The following is a 20,317-nucleotide window of genomic DNA, read 5'->3' on the forward strand; positions in this document are numbered from 1 at the left end:
GAAGAAGGTATAGTCCAAATCTCCCCGTTAAACTACTTTCATAAATGATAAATCTTGCCAGCTGACTCAATGATGGACTAACTAACCAATTAGCAAATGGAAATCATTACCTAGATCTCATTCTAAGCTTTTTTCTTTGTAAATGGAGCCCCCCACGATGCCACCCTGCACTCAAGCAACGAGGATCATGTTGTTCACTTGAAAACAATAGCATAACTCTAACTAGCACTGTTAAATAAACATTTAACGGTGTCCTTTTAGGACCCACCGCACGGGATCCGCCACTTTCCCTTTTTTAGTCCCAGCAATCAGTACAAGCTGTAATTAATGGATGATTGGGGGGAGGGTTAAGGGGTGTCTGACCTGTGGTTGGGGGGGCACTGGAGAGGAAACCCAGACAAAGTTGAACACCATTAGAGGGGGAAGGGGATATGACCTCCAAAGGGAAGTTTGAGTGCCTAACAAAGGTGCAGGTGGGCCAAGGACGGGCAGTGGAGGTGCACACTTAGGACCACCAGGTTACCATCTAATTACATCGTAGAGGTTCACAAAGTGGATCGTCAACCAATGGCGTTGGCGGCTGCGGGACTCGTTTTAAACAATAGACCATGTGTGCCTGGGAGGGGCAGGGGAAACTAAGCGGACCACCGCGGATTGGCCTGGATGGGATGTTTCAAAAGGAAGAAATGGGGGAACACGAGGAGAGTGGGGACTAGAGTTCCATGCTAACCTGTATTTAACTCCTGTGTTGCAGAAGCTGAGAGCAGATCAAGGAGGATACAGTGACACTTAAAATGGGCGCTGAACAGATGCGCTACAAAACACGGACAAAGACGACCGGAGGACATTAACTAAGCCCAAGTCTAACGTGTCTCCATCGTCAACATGATTTTGGCCAACAAATCAGGTGAATACATTCATCTTGGATGAACACAAGTACACAAACTGAAGTTACATGATCACTTTAGAAACTAAAGATATACTGGGAAGAGTTACATTTTTCAAGGTAACATTCGTGGTTGATATATACGCAAATACCAATTTTCATTTAGCATTTGGGATATAAAAAACAAGGTTATTAATCAAAAGTCAACAATGTACTGCAAAGTGTGGTTTAAAAATATGACAACAGTAATATAAATATTTATTAACACTACTCAAAGTCAGGAAACTCACAAACAACATTCATTTATTTATTTAAAACAAAATATTGAAATTCTACAATTTCCTACAATTCTACAATTTTCCTGGTTGGAAATAATGGCGTAGCACTGTTTAAGTAATTACTGAAGCTAAGAAATGCAGAATGTAGCCTGTATTCAAGCCATATTCAATGATACTTTTATAGTTTGCTGCGGGCCAATCAAAACTAGGCAGCGGCCTGCGGGTCATAGTTTGGGGACTCTTGAAATACAATATACTATTTCAGACATAATATACTGCATGTATTCTACTGCTGGCTACCATTCCTATTGTGTTTTTCTTTTGGTTTAGTTTTTTTCCCCCCAAAAAAGGTGGCAGGTGCATACCTCCACTGAGACAATCCATAAATTAGAAAAAATCATGACATCAACGCACGACAAAAACAACAAAATATGTCAGCGTCGTCCTCGTCTTGGCCGTTTACACAATGACATGGGTGACACCTCGCTGACGAACGAGCCTAATGGGCCATTCTTAGGCAAAATGACGGGACTCTGACCTTGAGCTCGGAGGAAATGCCACGCAGTGAGCAAAGTTCACTCACCCCTCGCGTATCACCTGCGTTTAAGTCACGTGTCCACCTCCGTCGTCAGGAGAACCGTGAGGGGTCCTCCTGAAATACGCCGCTGTTTGGCCCTGGGGGGAAACTCTCAAGCCGTGTCAGTTTCTACAGGAAAATAAAAGAGGAAACAATTGGTTCACAACAGGACACAAGGCGGCCACGAAGGATAACCTGCCTTCAAAGATGCTGCTCCGGTCCATATCGGAATAGTTTGGAAGGTGGCGTACTTCAAAAGGCTCAAGCGGGCTCCCATAGTGAGCCCTTTTTTCCTGCTATTCTTGTAGCTGGCTTTTGCTTGGCTATAAGTAGCCTGTATCCTGTCTCTCTGTGGTCTCAGGTGGATAGGGCTTGTTTTTGTAGCTGCGGTCGGGCTCTTTAATGGCTGCGTTGGTTTCCAGCGCTTCTTTTGGACGGCGTGACGGACGAGCTCATTAGCCACGCACACGTACACTGCTGTATGTTGTAGAAGGCTGGCAAATGTTGTTGAGTTTGAGAGGGAGATATAGGCATCTTGTCCAAGTCGTTGCTTATGATAGTGTTGTCGTTTAAGGCGGTGGTTTCCCGATTTTTTTTAGTTTAGTTCAGGCAGACTTTTTGCATTGAAAAAGGCCAGCTGAATATTTTTATCCTGGCCGGAAATGTCCCGTGGGGCTGTTTTGACTATTGTTGCACGTTGTAGCTCATTCATATGTACAGAATTCAAGTGTTTATTTCCAGAAGTTTATTGTAAATAATATGTATCCAATTAAATATTCGATATTTGACTTTCTCAACTATTCAGAAATTCAATGACATTCCAAGAACTGTCAAGACATCGTTTTAATTTTATTCTTTATTTAAGTTGGCTTCAACGTTGATAGAAAGGCAAAACGATTGATCTTGAAGGTTTTTTTTGAAGCATTTGCCAAAGGGCTCCAATGCGCTTGACATTTGTCCCTTAAAGACTTCAGATACAGACTTGATATTGAAGTAGAAAATGTACATTTTCATTTGATTTGCTTGACTTAGGTCTGCTTTTATTTCATTTCCAAAGGCTTTCTATCGGCTGTTTGATGTTTCATTTAGAAAAAAAAGCCCACATACCTCAAGATAAAATGAAAAAGATGAAATTTATAAGAATACTGAATAGATAATGGCACCTGGTCACAAAATCTATAATTTGGACAAGTTAAGAAATGACCTTCTTTCAATAATTGAAATTATTTTAGCATGTTTATGCAGTAGAAACATTATTTAAGTGGGGCGGAGCTTTTACAAAAGGTCAAATGAAGTTTGCACCTATATAATTTTCCCTATAATATATTCCCCTTAAAACACCTGAGCTTCCAGCAATAGTCCTTGACACGTCCTTGACATTTTTTTTCCAATGCAAACGTTGAACTGATTAAACCCTAAACAAGAATTCCACTTAATTACGAGTGAGCATCATAGATTGTTAGTACCCTCATGAATGACGTGTGTAGGTTGGATGTTATAGCTGCATTAGGAATCAAAGAGCGTTCGGGAATAACAGGAAGGCTTGGAGATAATGTACTCTCACGAGGGGGTCTGGACATTAGCGAAGGCCCAGCAGGACTCGCCTCGCACGTGTGTCCGCGATGCATTAAATCCCTCAATGACAAAGGATTTAGCCAAGGTAAATCTGCCAGGCGGATTGTTGTTGCACGGAGGGCCCAATAGCTTCTGGAGAATGGCATCACCAAAGAAAACTAAGAAGAAGAGTAGATAGGGAAAGTCCTAAATAATAATGCTAGTGCTACACAATGGGAGGCGTTTAGTACGTCTGGCTTATTGTTTTTGTTGTCTGTTTCGGCTGCCGTCTCCCCGAGCGCAAGGCCAGTCGTAGCGCCCCCTCGTTCATTAGTTATTAATTTATTCATTGCATGATAACTCTTGCCAGACCTCGGAGAGGAGACGCCAGGTGACTCTTCCCCATTTTAACCCCCGTTGCTTGGTAGAAAAAAAATGAAGGCCATTTGGAAATGAGAAATAAATCAGATTGAGACACACACTTGAAAGTAAACACACAATGGGATGTTAACATCATTTTATTGCTAAATTTAGCCAGAGGGCCGTCTCATAATTTACGCTTTGTTTATCTGTAATTCCCTGTCTATTCATTCGTCATCTGTCCATCTATTAATTTACAGTAGATATAATTTGCCTAAGCATATATATCCTTCATTTATTTCTCTTAATGTGGATAGCTATCATTCATCCATTATTTTTTTAAGTATTGGCTTTATTTGTTATTTATTCTGATAGTTCAAGGTCTCCATCCTTTTTTCAACCCAAGAGCAAATTTTTGGAACCTTCATTTTCATAAACACAGATTAAAAAAAACAGTTTAAAATACATATATCATAAAATATAAAGAAATTGCTGTCCAAGTTATTGCCTACTCTGTACTGAGTTTCCAAGTAAGGCAGAAAAAAAAGAGTGAGTGGAGATAAAAGCCAATGGAGGGAGGGCGGCGACAGGGCTTGAAAGACTTTGCAACTTCCTCAATCTTCCGCCGAGTCAAGGCAGATCAGAGCGAGCGTCGATCCCTCGGTAGTGCTTCAATGAAAACAAATCCACGATGAAGAGCGAGGCCCACTAATCCGTGGCTAAGTGACACCTCAGCTCGCTAATGCCCACAATGACCACTATAGTGATCTTTGCGTACTCACACATACACACATTGGAGCCTTTCAGGCTAGCTCAGAGGCGGTGGGACTTGAAAGGGCACCAGGGTCCGTCGCGGGGTCCTCGGCGAGGCACCTGCTTAGCATCCCTGCGCCGGCTGAGGAGAAAGCCTCATTGTGTCCCGGGCGCCTTTGAGGCCATTGTTGTGCCTGGCTCAGGCCGGGATTCACATCTGCACCATTCACATTGAAGGAAGTTGTAATCACTCCCTGGCTCTTAGCGCCGACTTCATAGCCAGAAAAAAACAGAGGAGAGGGGGGTTGAGGGTCTTGTGAAGCAAAACAACAAAAGTTTGGGAGGCATGGCGGCGATTTGGATGGAAGGGTGGCGCTGGTTGTTTAAATAGAAACTTTAACATGGGCCCCACACACACAAACTTCCCCTCTCTTTCCCACCCTTCCAATTTAGACAAGTACACTCTTGATGTGACACAAAGCGAGCCAATGAAGAGGAGGCTAACCTCTCCATTACAGTAAAAGAACACAAAGGGAATGTAATACAGAAGCCCTTTAGTAACAATGCAACATCTTTTTTGCATGTTTGTATTTTTAATGGCTTTAGAAAAGTATTTTTTTCTTTTTTGGGGGGTATTTCGTGTCAAGTCCATACAAAATCTGTACCCTTTATTATTTTTAAAGCATTTGGTTGGTAGTATTGGGACAAATTAAGGATTTTACGGCTAAAATGTGTCCTTAGTTACGAAAAAAATTGTAGATCCGACCACTTTTGGCCCATAGTTCTTGATATTGTCTGAGTGTGATTGTTTTTTAGTCTCTTTGTAACCCCACAATTTGCTGCCAACCCATTCAGGGTGTTCCCAATGTACTCCCCTGTCATTGAATATGCTCCAGCACCTCCGCGACCCTTGCTTCTTTGATCACTGCACAACTGCATGACTTTTTAAAGAGAACAAAAAGCAGTGTAAGACAAAAAAAAACTACGATAAATAGTGTGTTTGATGCAGCTTTCATTTACATATAATTACACTTTAATGGGAGTCTGACTGGGACGGGCTAAGTGGCTTGGCCATGTACCGAAGAGACCCCCTCAGATAGGAGATGGCGGGATGCTGGTCCAGCTCAATCTCCGGCTAATTAAACGAATCAATTAAGGGACGATTGTGGGAGCCGCGTGAGCCATGCTACGCAAGGGCTAAAATACTCCCGTGAGATGAGGAGGCGGGGCCATCTCACCAAAGTTACACCCTCGCCATGTGATGGTAACATCAGCACTTATTTGCGCCTCGCTGTCATGTCATGGGAGGTGGGAACATTATGGAAATGAGAATGTTTAAGAGAGGGAGGGGTCAACATCATCATTCCAAGGAGAACCAAAACTCAAAAGTCTTCTCAAAGTTCCTTAATGGAGCCGCCACGTCCAGCTGTGTGCATCCACTCGCTTAAGGTAAGGGTCGGGCAATTAGCATAGCCCGCCCCTCCCGCCAGGCATTGATGCAGATAAATTATCATATTAGATTCAACCTCCTTGCTCCGACTGATTGGCTCCCAAATTGTTTTAGATGGCTCGCTATTAATCCTTAGCATAGGCTAAGTGCTTTGCGACGCGTGCGACTGCAGTTCGGTGCCTCGGGTCAAATTAGTGGAAGGATAAGTGAATGGCGTGCTCTGTTCAATCATTAAAGGTATAACAACGGGGTATTTAGACTTTTTCATTTGTTAAACAGAATGCACGCAATTTAGATTTAAACTGCTGGATTATTATTTTAAATTTTTACTCCATCTGGCAGTCAACCAATTCAGGGTGAATCCTGACTACTGCCAATTGGCTCCAGCACCCCCATGGCCTCCGTTAGGATACGCAAAAATATTGGCCTTTATTTGTTATAGATATCAATTTTAGATTCTTACAACAATTGAGTACATCCCCTGTTTTACATTTGTATTCTTACCCATTTGTTCATGCTTAAAGCTTGGAACTTTTAGCAAGAGTTTGACTCGTCATATTTTATTTCCAGATGTGCTTTCCAAGCCCCTAATTAACTGTCCTTCATCCAGCCACTCACGTACATGTGTGTGTGTTTAGGTATGTCGACAGTGCTAACCCCATGTTTCTCTCTTTTTGCCCATCATCTGGCGAGGCTAACCTCAGCCAAATGCTCCCGCTCCCTAGTAGCCATACACACACACTTTGCCCGTCTCCGGCAAACAGTGTCAGCGAATCAGCTGAACCTTCTCCGCCCCGAGAATAACCCCGTGACAGACAGCCCTAGTGGCCTCCCCTTGTCAACGCAGCCTGCCGGCAATGCTGACAGCCAGGGCGTAGGGTGGACAGGTTTCCATGGCCTGGAGAGAATACACTATGTTGGACTAAAATGGTGGTGATCATTGATTACTGTATTTATATACAGTCGGTTGGCCAATGCTCTAAATTCCTAAATTATCGGTAGATATTCGCGGTGAAGCTTTAAAACTCAGTATACTTGTATAATCACAATAAATGCATTCAATTTAATTCAGCAATGGCCTGTGAAAAAGTATAAAATAATTGCGAAATAAGCCCTATATTCTAGCACAGTAGTCATTTTTTGATGAACTGTATGAGAAAAGGGGTCCATAAAAGAAAGCAAGCACTTTGTCCATGTGAATCCAACACGACTGGATTTAGATCGTATGAAGTCGGACGGATTAAATATCGAGTAAACCAAAGAAGAGCAGTAAAGCATCAAAGCGTGGAATCGGGGGTGTGCAGGGAGAGATTAAAGGCAGCCTTGAAAAAGTGGTTGAAGGAGAGCAATTGGCCGGTCGGTCAATAGCCAAAGCCATCTTAGTTGTACCTGAACTCCTTTGCGTTGCCAGATCACACATGATAACCTTGAAGCCATCAGATGAGGGGGTAAAAAAAACAGGAAGATCTGAGGTAATTGTTGGCCATTACATAATAACTCAGTCCTTTTATCGAAACGATTCAGGTCACGGTACGATTCCACTCGCCTAGAATAACGTCAAGTGGACTCCCAGACCCCTGCCGATTCTGGCCCGCTCACTCTGCCCTTTCCCTGCCCGGCTCGTGTGCCCACATGTCTTCCCGAGCTTGGCAAGGTTTGAAAAGTCAGCCTCGTGTGTGTATGTGACTCATGAATATGTATTTGGCCTATGCAGTATACTCCCAGCGCTCTCTGCACTGCCTTGCTTGGACATACCTTATGCTCCTATCACATGGCAGTCCTTCATAAATTTAGAATGCAACTTCCAGAATATTCATAAAAATATGTCACATGGCTTTATTAACAACCTTAGCAGATATCTAGTATTTTCTGAATTTTAACTATAGTTCAAAAGCACTTAGATTTGGATTCTCACAGCGAAAAAATAAATAAATAGCATAGCATTTAGTCCTTGAGGAGCAGGTTCTTTGGGACTTGTACCCTGACCCACTTTCAATTTTCTATTGCGACTCATCACTTGATAAACACAACGAGTCTGCACTACTGTTTTCTAACTATGCAGAGGCAAACCATTACAGGATTTTTTTATTGTACAATTTCAATAATTAGGGATCTGTGTGAGTCAGTCTTGCTCATTTATTTTTGAAAAATCTTAACAAGATTTATTCACCTAATAAGTTAAAATTTGTGATAACAGAACATTGAGATTGAAGGAGTTTGAGCGCAGAAAGCCATCGTTGAATTTAAAGCCACTTTTGTTAATCCAGACTCAAACTTAAAAACTTCCCATTCAAAATGGTTTGGACCACTAAAAGAACAACAAAAAAAGTCATCAGGCTAATGGCCAAATACAAGCTGCCATAACCTTGACAGCAGCCAACCTTAATTATGATCCCTTCATTTTTGTCGCCTGTCTCCTGCTGTCTTAATAAAAGAGTTGGACTTGGCAACCCTGTTACCATTTTCCAATGCAAATTTAAGCCCAAAGTTGAATAATACATCACAGGGAAAAAAACAGCACAATTCATAACATTGTTGAGCTTTTGCAAAACAGAGTTAATGAGCTTAACGGGAGATGGAAACCTTGGTCGAATACATTTAGGCACGCTGTGTTGAAGGTGAATGTTAGGTAGGCAGGAATAGAATTGAGGGCAAGCCAAACATTGGACGTTTTTATCTGTAAATGCAAACATTGTACAAAACATTGAAGGAATGCAGATAAAATAGGAACACAGATTGTTTTCTTGCATTCAATTTAGTTGCTATACTTGTCTGTTTTGACTCATAGCTGGCCCATTTTTCGCTCATTTTTGCCAAGATCTTAAAAAAAAATTGTTGAGATTTGAAAAACTTGAGGCACCTGGTTGGTAAAAAGATGTTGTCTTGTTTGTTGAAGTGAAAATCTGCACCCATTGTGGCCCTTTGTGGAATAACTTGGAGACCCCTCAAATATAAAAGACTGATAATTGCATTGTTTTGACACATTTGTCATAACATATTTGACATATTACCGGTCTTGATCATACCCTCAGGCGCAGAAAGTTAGTTGGAATCACTACTATTCCAAGTTTTTGTCGTTTATTCTGTTGAATCAAGCCGGCTTTAACGTGCTTTGTGTTTTCACAATCCACTCGAATTCTCAGTCTGACCCGAGCGCCTATTCCCAACTCTTCTCATTTTCCGGAAGACATCTACCATATGGCATTGCCTTCTGCGTGTGCATAATTACAAGCTTGATGTTGTATGCGGGGCAACAGATCAACTGTATCAAAAAAGCCAACAAAGAATAAAACAAAGGAAGCAGTGAATAATACCCTCTATTTATCCTATACGCTGATTGTAGAAACACTGATTTGTCCTTGCTTGTTAGAGGCATTCAAAGATGGCTTATTAGCGAGCAGACGGTTTTTGTAACACTGAACTTGATCCCTCCACTCTTCTGCGCTGCATTAGTTCCACTTAGTTGGCTCCCAATGACCTAGTCAATGTAAATGTACTGCGTAATAATGAGTGGCGGACTGCGGTTGCGGCACTTTAATGGCTGCTCACTAAAGAGCGTCCTAAGACTAGAATTGGGAGGATGGGGTGTGCGAGGTCATAATGGTCAAGTAAATGACTGGGCCAAGAGAGAGCCGGCAGATAAACACTGTGTCAAAGGGGCATTTGGGGGAGTCCCAGAGTGGAACAAAAGAACAAAACAGGAGGAATATGCCTTGAAAACAAGTGTATTCACACACCTCAGAGCTTCTTGTTAGAGAACATATACATGTAATGGACAAATTAGTTGCAGCCAACTGCGTTTTTCTTTCATCTTGGCTAAAGAAAGAATGTATTTCGAACATTTTTATTTACTTTTCTGCAAATCTATTCAAACAAACACAAGATGGATTGGTAGGATGTTGTAGAAAAGATGTATTAAGTGCGAGTGTCAAACTTAGTTAGGTTTGGGCCAAAATTGGTAATTAACTGGGCAGGAAATTGAGCAACATGCATTATTTTACCCACTCACAAAATTAGGGTTTTACAAAAGCATTTGATTCTGTATGTATAGTATAAATGAGGTGAATCGGACACACTAGTGGGCCGCTTCTGGCCCGCGAGCCTCAAGTCTGACCCCACTGGTTTAAATTGAAGGTCATAAATGTACTGAGCGAGCGATACTTTTACTTAATCCTCTGCAGATATGCCTGCTGCCCCCTTTTTCTGAATGCATCTACATATATTTACTGCAATGATGAACGCTAACTTTTAAAAGGGGGGTATTATCAAGTGATAAGCCTTGGTCTTTGATCTTGATCACATTATGCACACCTAATCAAGCATTTAAGAACCATATTAAAAATTCTGTCTCTACATCAATTTTGCTAATAATGGGAAGTTTGGTATTTCTTTAAGTATTTACCATTTAAAATCAACTGCTTCTGATTGGCAAATGTCCTGCAAATGAATACCAATGTTTTAATAGAACTGACATTCTACTTCTTGGATACTTTTATCCATCCACATTCGTATACTTAATCAATTGGAACTGACCAACTACCGTTTGGGTACTAGGTAGCTTAGAAATCCTATTACTTCATCTTAATTCTTCATCCAATGTTGAAGTATGCAACTGTACTCACGGCCATGATGATGATGATAAAGCACTAGCGGGGCCTTGGGGATGCCGTTTGACGGCAGGCGACGCGTGCGCACGCCGTGCTCGTCACATCACGAAGGGCTCATTCCTTCAGGCTGTCATGTTGTCGCCGTTACCTCGGAGACAGACACCCAGCACATCCCAGGTTGAACTCCCTGTTACCATGTGGCAGCCATTGGAAACAGATGGTCTCCAAACAGCCTGTCATGTTTACCGCTGCCGCCATAAAAGACAAGAGTCCAACGATTCGGTCCCTCAGGAGCCGCTACGGGATCACAATAAGCAGCTGCCAAAAAGAGGGACTAGGGACTCGCTATCACGTACACACCTTGACCTGACTCCTGCCTTACCTCGCGCCCGATAATTCTTAAAAAATACCAACGTACAAGGAAGAGAGAGAAAAAAAACGTCTTCCAATGAGCTGACGGGACATGCTACATTTACTACAATTAAAACTAGCAACGCCATTTGAATATCTGATGACACTTCGCAACCTGCTCGCAGTGCTCTGAAGATAATGGCGTCCCAGCGGAGACCCTCGGAGAAATTGTCCATGTCACAATTAATGAAGGAGATTTGCATTGGTGTCTCAATTACGGGTAGAAGAATAATTAAGTGCACTTTGGAATTACAAAGTAGTTAACGGATGAAAAACTACTGGCTTGGATCATTTTATCAGGCAAAACAATGAAATTAAAGAGATCTAGGACAACTCTTGTATATCGGATAATGAAGTGTACGGATAGGGTCGCGGTAGAAGAAGAAGATACAAAAGCCAAGCAGGGAAATAAATCAAGTGGGGGTGAAAGGGTGAGGGAGGAACTCTGGAGTTCAACGAGGGTTAAGTCCAAACGGGAAAATAGCATCCGCAAAGTGAGTGCACTTGTCAGTAATAAAAGCTTCATTAAAAGGTCAAAGATCTCCAGAGGTCCCCTCGGAAAGCTTGTCCCCACTTTCGGAGTTCTCTGGCAACACTGGAGTCGCTTCCGAGCCGCTGATGCAATATGGCACCTTCAAACAAGCACTTTACATTCAAAGGTCAGCGGGGGAGGGCACAAAGTTGAAATACAAACATACAAAAGACCCCACAAACCCTTCAAATTGTACACATGACTATAGAAAGAAAATGCGTCCAATGTCAAGTTGGTTTCCATATACAAAAATGGAACAAAGCACAAATACCACAAAACAGTCTCCTAAAGGTTAGATAAATAAGTCAAAGAATTGAGTTTAAATGTCAAACAGTTTCAGAAGAAAACGGACTTTCCCAGAAATCCCCTTTTTGCAGATGAGGAAAAATGTATTTGCGTAAAGGTTATTCATCTAACCTTGTATGAAGACAATTTTTCATTTACATCTTTTACAAAATAATGTATCTTTTTTAAAGAATTTAATTCATGATGAGAATGACATGCTGTAATTGCATGTGTTTGTGAGATACCTGCTTCAGCCCCTTGATACCACCCTGAGTGATGGCTTAATTAATTTAGAGTCTCTTAATTAGAAAGTTGATGGCTGCCATTGAATGTTTTTGACTGATGATTCATAAGACTGAGAAATTTTGCATTTTTTTGTGTTACAGACTGGATAAAGACAAAGAAGTAAAGAGAAGAGAATTCACGAAGAATGTTTGCAGGCATAAATGACATGTAAGTAATTCTTAAGTTTCAATGGGCAAGTTTTGCTGTTCCAGCTCTAGGACCCTCACTTATGGGGATATACGTAATGGAAAACGAATGGCTATGCTTATATGATTATTGTTACGTATAGATTGAAATATTGTCGAAAATAATTTTAAAAAAATGCTCCGATTTGGGCAGCACGGTGGAGAGTGGTTAGCATATCCGCCTCACATTTCTGAGATTGAAGGGTCAATCCCTGCATGTGCCCCGCGTTGACCTTTGTGAGGATTAACAGTGCCGATAATGAATGTGGAAATATATGGTACTACATCATTTTTTTGTATTGTACCGTTAGTTTTAGTACCCTTCCATTGATACAGCATTTTTTTTCAAATTGATGTCAAAATTTACTTTAAGCTAATGTTCCATTTGGAAAACAACCACCAGTCGATGATCAAATGAGCTCATAACCGAGGTCTCGTCTCCGTAAAATCCTTGATATCCGAAATCGGCGTTGTATTCGGAGAGCGAGTGAGACATTTGGAACTAAAACCGCGTTAATAGTGGCGATCATTAAGGGATCTTTCCTCCTAACCGGCTTCGCAGGGGGGCCGAGGAATGATCAAGAATAATGCGTGGTGCTTTGTAGCTGTCGCCGCCAGCATACAAATTCGCAATAAGGAGGCGAGGCAGGGGAAGGCCGAGGGGGTCCGATGGGTGGAGTGGAGACGGTCTAGGCGAAAATCTTGGGTCATTTCTGAGCGGGTCAGGAAAGGGGGGTAGCGTTGTATTCGGCGTGGGGTAAAGCCGCTCCGAATTGAGCACTACTACAAAGCCGGACTCCTACGGTTCATGAATAAGACGGGGAAATGATCAGAAAAAATAGAGAGGAAAGAACCCAGGGAGATGTTTAGACAGATGGCGCACTTAAAACAACGGCAGGGCTGAGAGGAGAGGGGGTCCGAGTCCTTTTAATGATGCTTATAATTCGGAAAATAATTGATCTCCGGGTTCCCTCCGACCAAAAACAATAACTCTGTCCCCACCCTCCAAAAAAAAAGTGAGGGTGATTGCGCTGTAGCCTTGAAATGACATCGACAAGAGTAAGGGTCGAAGGAATCAAACATATTGGGAGGAAGTGTGCTACCAAATGAAATAGCGGGGGTCTTCTTCTTTTAAGGATGGTCTTTGAGGACACATTTTAAGAAATATTCATTTGATGGGCTTTTTTGGCAAACGGGACACTCCAAGGCTTTAGATGCAGGATCAAATGTCACTTGCGAGGACATGTCTTCTTTTTTTGATTTAGCTCGTATGAATTATTCATGAGCAAATGGCTAGTAAATATATTGAATTGACGCTAACTAATTGTTTGACAAGGAAGATGACGAAGGCCATTCTTTTTTCGGAAACAATTTTGCGCTGCTTATCTATTACTTGTGGTGCTTAATTATACATGTCGGAAAATACAAATCCTCACCAGTTTTACTAGCTCTAAATAAATAATATCCTTGTAATTGGCATAATTGTATCTCCAGATGATTAAACCAACTATGATCTGAATATGATCCGTAGTTTGCCCATGTCTGATCTATATCTTGAAATAAACAATGTACAATTGTGACAGTAAAGTTTTTCCCCTATTACTGTTCTGTTAGCAACACCTATGAGGGCTTAAAATTATACACTACTTGTGTAGATGATCTACGATCACCATGGCAACAACAGAGCATCTATAATTACATCACAAACCAGTGAATCAGCAATTTGACTTTCAAGTTGGTATTTCAAGCTAAAATTACTACGTATTATTTCTTTAAATTACTCGTGTATAGAATGGGAGCAGGTGGGGTGCTAGGTGTTTTTTTTTTTAAAGTTTTACCACATTTGGTTGATAGCCTACTGTACTTTGTCGGCATCCCCAATCATAGAGTTTAGACGGGAAGGACCGAGAACCTCCCGGTGAGAGCGTCGGCCATGTTAATGCCGCACATAGTCGACACGCCGCCGAGCCTCCACATTGCCTTTATAATCATAATCCATTTCCACTGCTATTGTCCTCGGTGGATAAGGCCTCCCTCCATGAGATCCCCAAATGAGAAGGCTGCAATAACAGTGTTGGAAAAAAAGCATGTATGTGCACCTCACCCAAGCACACCCATGTCTGATCATAGGCTTGCTTTTCCCTCCCATGACAGGATTTTGGAACAAAAAAAAAACGAACTAGAAACATATTCATGATGGTGATAAAAAGCATAAAACAGCTTGATTCTAGGAACCTTTTCCAAGGTTTTGGGCTAACATTTGATCATTGACCCCCCTGAAGTTCCCATATCCAAACATCCAAGTGGTCACAGTCAGACTGGGGCTGCAAAAAACTATTTAAAAAAATCTGTGTTCTGATTCCTGCATTTTTCAGATAATAAGTGTAAGAAAAATCAACTAACAAGTACGAAATGAAGAAGAAAAATAATATAGTCGGCACTTTTGGAAGGGCAATTTTTTATGAGCTTATTTTCTTATGGAGAATGTGTTAAAGAGCTCAAAAGACTTCATTTAAGAGTTCTTTTTTTGTATCATTTCAGTTTTCAAGTTGAAGCAGATAGCATCCATCTGAAGGCAAAATATTTACCTGCTCAACAAGAAGGGACACCCTATTGTCGAGACCAAGCCAGAAAGGTGTACTTTGCAGTTCTCCTTTGACATCTGTTCGCGCTCTATTCAAGCGGGCACAACGGGGGGCGCGTATGAGATGCCCAGATAACTGCCCTCACTTTCCTCCTCTTGACTATTGTCGTCTTTTCTTTTCACGCAGGAATAAAAGGCAGATTTTACAATTAACTATGATTTATGGTGGATGTGCGACTGCAGTCTCAACAGCAACTCAACTCAATTGTACAAGTGGGAAATGGAGCAAAGCATACCATACAAAAAGAGGAGTCAAGTGTTCCTGAGGACAATTTCCTAGGTAGGAAAATACATATATATTTTTTTTTCTTATTTTTTATACATCTTTTTTCTGCAAAAGGACATTGCAAGTTCGTGAAAAATATAAATACTGTATTTTTTGGAATATATGTGTATATATATGGTGGTGAAAATAGTCATTATTTTATTGCAGTAAAATTTAAATTAATGTACATACCAAGTTAAATTTTAAATAGATATAATATACAAGTGAGAGAAAAATGGAGAGATAAGAGAAGTTATTCAGTCACGAGTACTGATAGAAACTAGGTGTACCTCAAGGTACAGTTCAAGGGCCTTCTTAATTCTAATTGTAATTCACAAGAAAACTATTTTAATTATAATTTTACAGTCCCCCACAGCTCCTGATGGAAACTGTGCAGGTGTACCTCAAGTTACGGTTAAAAGCTCTTCTTATTTCTAATGCAAAGCCATGAAACAACACCGACTCCCACTTTTTCACAGACACACTTTTTTGAACCTCGGAGTGTTGTCTTCCAGAAAATCAATCAAAGTGAGGAAACAAAAGCCAAAAAAAGAAAAAAACAATAGCATGACCACTCAAATATATACAGCAGTAACCGTCCTTGACGGGAGATACTTTTTTACATTTTGCGGATGCAGAGCAGATTAAAAGCGGATACACAAACGCACTCTATCATTGTTTTTTTTCTTTTTCTTACCCGGAGGCAGACACGATTGATTTGAACACAGAGTGAAGGACAAAAGAGTGTGTTGAGCTTGATTCCAAATCAATGACACACTCCAAAATGCTGGCCATGCCCAGGCAAAGGCGTCCCGGATTAGTGTGTTAAAAAAGAAAAAAAAAAAGTGAGAGAGAGAAAGAGAAAAAGACACCTCGCACGTACAACTGAACTTCACACAATCCCATTGCGACATGTGTAACGTTTGTTTTTCTTCCCATTATTTAAATTAAAAGGAGAAGCCTTTCTATGAAATGGGGTGGCATATGCAAAGAAGAGTGGGGGGGGGATCCTATAGAGACCAAAGCAGTGGGTGTCATGGACTAATTGAGCAGGGCCTGTGTAGTCAGACATCAATAGGTTCCATCAGACTGCACAGAGCTTCTAGAAAGGCGCATCCAGGCCCAATCATCGCAGGAGTACCGCTGATTACACACTTGCACATATACAATCTCCATTTCATCGTAATATTAGCATTTCAGCCAAGATTAAATACTTTTAACTGTGTGACTCTCTTCCATTTGCCCAATAGAGTTCTTTAGAAATGGCATCATTTTACAAGAAAATGGTCTTGTTGTAGAGTTTACTTGTTTTCTCCGTGGCAATTTGGGTTTTATGCAGGTATGTCATTTGCTTCCCACAACCAAAAAATATGTTAAGCTGATTGGACACTATAAATTGTAGCTATGAGTGTGATTGGTCAATTTGTCTTCTTGTGCCCTGCAATTGGCTAGCAACTGATTCCTCTTGGGATAGGCTCCAGTACCCCCGCGACCCTGTCGAGGATAACTGTCTTAGAAGATAAATGAATAGAACATTGTTGCATCGGCAAATATTAATTTTATACAAATACATTGTTGCTAAAACAATCAAATTAGAAACAAAACCTAGCAATTTCACAATAACACAACCGTAGTACTACGAAAAATAACACATTTTCGGACTAGATAACGGAATCCTATTTCTTGTTCAGGTATTTTTTGTTTCCTTAAGATTCAAATGAACGGAGCTAATGTGCTCATGTTGGAATTGACGACATGCACGAAAAAAACCCCGAAGAATCCGCAGTCCAGCGACCAGAAATGAATATGTTTCACATGGAGCAATCTTAAACGAATTGAGCAAAGCTGGAGGGGGTGGCCGGGAAAAATCAATGGCGGCATCGCAAATGCGATTTGCCAAGCGGGGCCCAGCAGCCGTCAAATCACCTAGAGCTAAAGAATTATGATAACGCTGATGAAGTGTGCCCAGAATTTTAGAGGCGTTGCTGGAAAATTGTTCAGACGGAGACTGAACGCTGCTAATTGAATGCTCTTATTTCGATTGAACGTTCTCCAAGCCACGCCCCTCACGTTCCTTGAATTCGGTAATTTAAAATTCCTAACAGTTGGTATTTTCAGTCCACTTTAAATCAATACTTTTTACATTTACGTCACACTGTTTGACTGATAGCGATCGAACGATCACCGTCAAATTTTTGGAAAATTAAACGTAGCCTATCTGTCCAAACTGCTGCCTGCCGTCTAACCAACTTACTTTGAAGGGGAACCCGAAAAAAAAAATGCAACATTAGCCTGGATAAGATGAGGAACATGCTCTCATAATCTATTTCTGCGCTGAATTAAATTTACATTTTACTTTTAGCCGCCCATTAACGCTGACAGCGAACACCATAGACAGTGACACCTGGAGAGGGGAGAGGGTCAAAGTTCAGCAGTTTACCTGTCATGAGCGAAGTACTTAGAATAAATCTACAGACTGGTTTGAGGTCAGGGCTGGCGCTTTATATCACCCATTTGACCTATCTCTCTTTTGTCCGTGAGTGTGTGTTTGGTGAATGTATTTAAAGGTGTCGAACACAGCAGATATTTTTGGTTCTTAATTGAGTTGTTTCTGGTTTTTGGTGTAAAAATAGTACCTTTTAGTTCAGTTTAGTCAAAAAAAACAAGCTGTTTTGATACCTGTAGTAGAAGTAATAACTTTTTTAGTTTTAAACGCAACCCTTGTGAGGATTAGAGGTTTTGAAAATGAATTGATTTTTTTATTTTAATATCAGAATTGTCCTAAAAAATGCAAATATCTATCTTAATGGTAGTAAAATTCAGGTGCGACTTATATACCGAAAAAGACGAAACATTTATTTTTTCATGAACTTGCAATGTCCTTTTGCAGAAAAAAGATGTACAAAAAAATAAGAAAATGACTCTGTTACATGTTTTCATTCCTAGCTAAAAGTACACTGAACAGATTATGAATATTTTCCAATGTCCACTGCTCTCGCTCATTAAGGAAAATATGCAGACTGGAGGCCAAAACAGGTTTTGTATTGATGGCCACCCGGTAGCGTCCTCGGCAAACAGATGACATGCAAATTTTGCACGATTTGTATTTGTTAGTCTGTGATAAGCCAGATATTTGGAGCATATAGAAAGATTTGTTTGTGTGGTCAGTATGCAGTGGACAACTGCTGTGTTCATTAGCAGGCACAATTGGCCAACAAAAGAAGCCTCTTAATCATAGGAAATAGCAAATGTGGGCAAACCTCACTTCACCCCTAACACCCACCTTAGGTACAGGACCCCCTCTTTCCTTTCTAGCTCATACTGTGATAGCCTCTAGCTCTTCATTTGTGGTATCTGGCAAGTGTATTTGGAAGACTCCCCAACCTTAACACTAACCCGGTTAATGGCAGCCAGTGAGTTAACTTTCATTCATTGATTCATCTTCCGGTGCTCGGACGTTTGGTCGCCGGTCTTTTGGTCGCCGGTGACAGGGTTTACTGTTGAAGCCAGCTCTCAAAATTATATTCATGAGAGAGAGTTTAATATCTAAGAGAGATAGTTTAATAAGTACGAGTAAGAGTGAAATCCTGCATATGGTGAGTTTGTTAGGTTGTTGGGTCCCTTTAAGAGATGGTGGTGAGCAGGGGGATGCAAACAATGAAACTATCATCAATCATCTGTACCGCTTTCCTGAGGGAAGCCTCATGTAGCAGATGAGGCAGGTGGCTGTCATAAAAAGCCCAGATGATCACCGGGACATTTGAACTCTTGATCTTTGACCCCTTTCACTGCTTTCATTGCAGTCTATTGGCATCAACGCGTGCTTTCGATTTTCAAGTTCCCTCTTATGGAGATATTTGTGCAATATAAAACTCTAGGGTAACTCTGTTTTTATGTGTATGTGAAGGAAGGGTGCTGGTAATCGAGGTCAGGGAACTTCTTTCTTCATCTGACCTATTGTTCTTTCCCCCAGTTTGAAAACACTCGACAAGCCTTTTATGCGCTTAGAGAAACAGGACGTGTGTGCATCACAAGCCTCATTCATCATCTCTTAGCTAAAAGAGCTGTCATTTTTAGAGAGTTCTCACTCACATTGTTATACACTCGACTCAAGTTGACTATTCCACTGTGTACCGTTGCATTGATGTTTTCCTTTTCCTAGAATAAGAACAGTCTGTGTTCTCTTTCTAATTAAGAGGGAAAAGGCCTCCATTGTATTGGCGCTTTAGGGTTGCAAAGGGTTCGAAGTTCATAATTCAAAGCAGGTTTGTTGTTCTTTTGCAAGTGTTAGGATTTAACAGAATGGTTTTAAGAGTGTGGAGAGGTGTTTTCTAATGGAAAGTTATTTTTTAAAATGGAGGTTTCAAACCCTTGCTAGAGTTTGAAATAAATTGGTGTATCGTTTTAATGTTAGCATTTCAAAAGTGAAGGTTTTCAATTCAAATGAGCATTTCATCTAAAGTTTCAAGCACAGGCAAAATATTACCTTTTATTTCGCCAAAATTTTCAAATTATGAAAAATGCCATCTTCATTTTATTAATTTCTTCGGTAAAAACTATTCTCATATCGTTTAACTTCAACTAGTTTTTAAGCTGACAAATACAACCGAATTTAACCTGTATTTAAGGTTCTTTTATGGGCCAATGATATCTTTATGTTCTAGAGGCCAATAAAAAGTGGGTGGCGGGCCATAGTTTGGACACCCCTGATTAAAAAGTCACCTTGGGGCAATCAATGAAGAGCCGCACACAAAAGTGAATTCAATTTCCCTGCACCCTTTTTCTCATCAGGGCTCAAAGTCCTGTCCATGGCTGATAGGGGGCCCCAAACAGGTCTGGAAGGAGGGGAGGATTTATTTTAGCTTTCAGCCACTCTTCTGTAATAGACACGGATAACCGGATTGTTTAGAAGAGCTATCGGACTACCAGCTCACCTACCTGTATGAGACACACCCTCTTTTTCACCCCACGCCCTTTAAAAAATAAGAAATCGAGAGGCTCAAACTCTTACTTTTATCTTTAGTTCAGTTAGGGCTCAAAGACTAAAGTCCAGAGTCAAAGGGGAGGGGATCAACATCTGTGTGGTTTCGCTTCACTTACCTGGGGGTTGTGCAATGATTCCCCGTGACGTGGGTTCCAAATAAACGGAGGGAGGGAGGGTAAGAGGTGAGGTGGCTCCCCCCACCCCTGACAGCTGGTGAATCAGAAGGGTGCTTATAAAGAAAGATCATGGATCACAAAAAAA

The 20,317-nt window shown here is 41.0% G+C and overlaps 1 protein-coding gene across 1 annotated transcript in view; it reads left to right on the plus strand.

Annotated features, from left to right (window-relative positions):
• The window catches only part of tmtc4 (transmembrane O-mannosyltransferase targeting cadherins 4), a 63,480-nt gene that overhangs the window by 24,339 nt on the left and 18,824 nt on the right, over positions 1–20,317 (plus strand). Inside the window, exons 19-22 of the mRNA XM_077728007.1 lie at positions 755–907; positions 12,080–12,146; positions 14,705–14,798; positions 14,935–15,087. The gene's annotated coding sequence lies outside the window, so the exon portion shown is untranslated. The remainder of the gene's footprint in view (positions 1–754; positions 908–12,079; positions 12,147–14,704; positions 14,799–14,934; positions 15,088–20,317) is intronic.

Source organism: Stigmatopora nigra, chromosome 11, assembly GCF_051989575.1.
Source record: "Stigmatopora nigra isolate UIUO_SnigA chromosome 11, RoL_Snig_1.1, whole genome shotgun sequence".
In the NCBI taxonomy this organism is placed as follows: Eukaryota; Metazoa; Chordata; class Actinopteri; order Syngnathiformes; family Syngnathidae; genus Stigmatopora; species Stigmatopora nigra.